The sequence below is a fragment of the Theropithecus gelada genome, unplaced genomic scaffold (assembly GCF_003255815.1).
Source record: "Theropithecus gelada isolate Dixy unplaced genomic scaffold, Tgel_1.0 HiC_scaffold_5349, whole genome shotgun sequence".
In the NCBI taxonomy this organism is placed as follows: domain Eukaryota; kingdom Metazoa; phylum Chordata; class Mammalia; order Primates; family Cercopithecidae; genus Theropithecus; species Theropithecus gelada.
This window is the reverse complement of record NW_020261973.1, coordinates 1-3,181: the sequence shown is the minus strand read 5'-3', so window position 1 is coordinate 3,181 and position 3,181 is coordinate 1. Positions and strand designations below refer to the sequence as shown.

Sequence of the window (3,181 nt, the reverse complement as noted above, 5' to 3'; positions counted from 1 at the left end):
GTATTCTTAATACAAATCCCACTTAAGCCAGCCTAGAATAGGTCAAGATAAATGTAATGACTTGACTTGGCTGGAGTGCAGTGGTGTGATCACGGCTCACTGTAGCCTCAACTTCCTGGGCTCAGGTGATCCACTTCTGCCTCCTGAGTAGCTGGGACTACAGGTGTCAGCCAACATGCCCAGTTAATTTTTTGTATTTTTCTCAGGAAAATATTTTTCAGAAGAAATCTATATACATTGAATATCACTGACTGCTTTTTCTTCGTCTTCTGTGAATGTGTAGGTGTTTGAGTCTCTTGCATTTCTTCTTTGACACAGGATACGGGCTGTTTGAAAACTATTTCATTATCTTCATCATCATCATTCATTTCGGCCACTTCAGATTTTCATTTCTTTAAAAATGTTGATGTACAAACCAATGTGGGGCCATAGATATCCACTGTCTTCTCAGGAGTGTCAGAAGTGCCTAAAACCTTTTTCTTCTTCTTGCATAAAACCTGGGCTTTTGCAGACATCTGACAATTCATTTTTGAAATACTTTCCACTTTCTGTAAACTCAAAGAAGGAAAATCATAATCCATTCCTTATTAAACTAATTTCTTCCTGAGTAATCCTTCTTTCTTTTTAAATCGCTCCTCCTTCCGTAGCTTTTTTGTAAGTGCTGATTCTAATTATACATTTCACTGATGGATATGATGGCTGCTTAAATGGAATATTCCAGTCTTGAAAGAGTTCTTTCTGTACTTTTTCAGGTGGCATAAAATGACTCTCCAAGAGTCTTTCACCAAACAGGTAGTTGTTCATTGTTTCAGCAACTATCTTGGCAAAATCCTCAGACTTAAACTCCACAAATGCATAGCCCTTGCTATTTCCCGGCCTTTTATTTCTGGATAGTCTGAACGTTGTAACAGTGCCTTGTAACTGGGAGAAATAGGAAAGGATCTGGGTTTCATTCAGTAGGTTAGGTAGGTGGTGCACATAGACTACTCCAGAAGAAAGGTGTTCTAGTTTTTGTGTTTGGTTTTGTTTCTGAGATGGAGTTTCACTCTTGTTGCCCAGGCTGGAGTGCGATGGCACGATCTCGACTTACCCCAACCTCTACCTCCTGGATTCAAGCGATTCTCCTGCCTTAGCCTCCTGAGTAGGTGAGATTACAGGCATGCACCACCACACCTGGCTAATTCTTGTGTTTTTTGTAGAGACGGGGTTTCTCCCTGTTGATCAGGCTGGTCTAGGACTCCTGGACCCAAGCGATCTGCCTGCCTTGGACTCCCAAAGTCCTGCAATTATAGGCATGAGTCACTGCACCCAGTCCAGCCTTGACTTTGAAATGTACGTTGTACATCCAGTCAGCAGTGAACTCTGGGGGAACACCAAAGATGAGAAAAATGAGAGAAGAGATACCTCCAATTAAAGGAGTTAAGACCAGATGCTTGAACTTATGTTTTAAAAAGTCACAGCAGATTGGGCACAGTGGCTCATGCCTGTAGACAGAGCACTTTGGGAGGCTGAAGTGGGTGAACCACTTGAGCCTAGAAGTTTGAGACCACCCTGGGCAACATGGCAAAACCCCATCTGTACACAAAATGAAATAAATTAGCCAGGCGCGGTGGCGCCTGTGGTCCCAGCTACTTGGGAGGCTAAGGTGGGAGGTGGAGGCTGCAGTGAGCTGAGATCCACCACTCCACTGCAGCCTGGGTGACAGAGTGACACCCTGTCTTAAAAAAAAAAATCAGTGTTTTGTGGTTTTCTGGGTGAAACCTCTGTTTCCATAAGAAAAAAAGGGGGTTGAGACAGTATGTATTACTAATTCAAAATCATAACCAGATGCTTAAAGTAAATCATTGTATCTATTGTTTCAAAAACCAACCTCAGGATTATTAAAAGTTAGTTTTATTGGATTTTTCTTTAAGCTGAGCTGGTTCATTCAGGTCTGTCACTTCCAAGCCCACGTTTTCCTACTTTTTAACCCTATTTGGAAAGAAAACTGCAGCTAAGATTATGATCCATCCTGAGATGAAAAGTTTCACACATATACACCACACATACCCCCCACCACAGTATGATGACACAGTCACCCAACCTTAGGCTAATGGTACCACTGCCAGCAATTGCATTTTTTTCTTCATTCTAATTTTTTTCTTTATTTCTTCTAACAGCAGCAAATGCATTTAACCTTTTATTGAGATTCTCAACAGCTACCATTTGGTTTGTAGAGCAAATTGTTTACAAAGTAACTTTTTCCATTTTTGATATTTTAATGAAAATTATGTTCTTCAGTTTTAAAGCTCCGTCCCTCTCCCAAAGGAAGACTAACAACTAACTACCAAGTAATGATTATTTAGGAAAAGAACAAAAGCAAAAACAGCTTTTAAACACTTCTGGAACATGGGTAAGGGTCCAAAGTCAAGACCTTCTGGGCCCAGTGGAGGTGCTAGGCTGCCTCGGGACACCATCAACACTTCCCCATCCACAACATCCTCAACAGCGGGGAGCCATGCGCGGACCCCGGGGGCTTCCTGTTCCACAAGCTCCCCTCTCTTTTTGCTCTCCACCCTTGCTGTTGGGCCTCCCCTCCAAATCTGCCTAACAAAGGCAGCAGGGTCTTTAATACTGTTCGGCTTTGTCAGTGGGGACAAGGTACTCTAGAAAGCTGAGAGATTCCCTGGTCCAGTCTAGGGGAGGAAAAAATATGCAGTGTAGCATAGATGGTTTCACTTGTCCACTCAGACACATGCTCATACTTATTCGATGGATGTATCAGATGCTTCAAAAGTCCTGATGTGTAGTAGTAGAACAAAACTTGCTTGTGAGAAAAGAAGTTGCAAAATTATAAAAATGTCTGCAGCAGTTCAGCCTCCTGAGGACGAAGCTGGTTCTGCTAAGTAGTTATTTTGACATGCACAGCAGCTTTCCCTAGAAGTCCTATGTTCCGGGGGTTTCATTTAGACCACAGGAAGTTGAAATCGAAGTTTAAAAGGTTCTCTGCTGACAAATGTGCTATATCCGTTGGTGGACTTCTCTTAGTAATGAAAGGAACAAACTACCAAAACCTGTCATATGTCATGGATCAACCTCAAAAACATTAGCTAAGTAAAAAAAAAATCAGACAGGAGAACACATATTGTATAATTCCATTGATTTGAAATGTCCAGAAAAGGCAAGTTGATGGAGACCGAAA

General features: G+C 41.8%; 1 pseudogene; it reads right to left on the bottom strand.

Annotated features, from left to right (window-relative positions):
- Window positions 1-236: 236 nt before the first annotated feature.
- Window positions 237-2,586, bottom strand: LOC112617866 (annotated as a pseudogene).
- Between the last annotated feature and the right edge of the window lie 595 nt (window positions 2,587-3,181).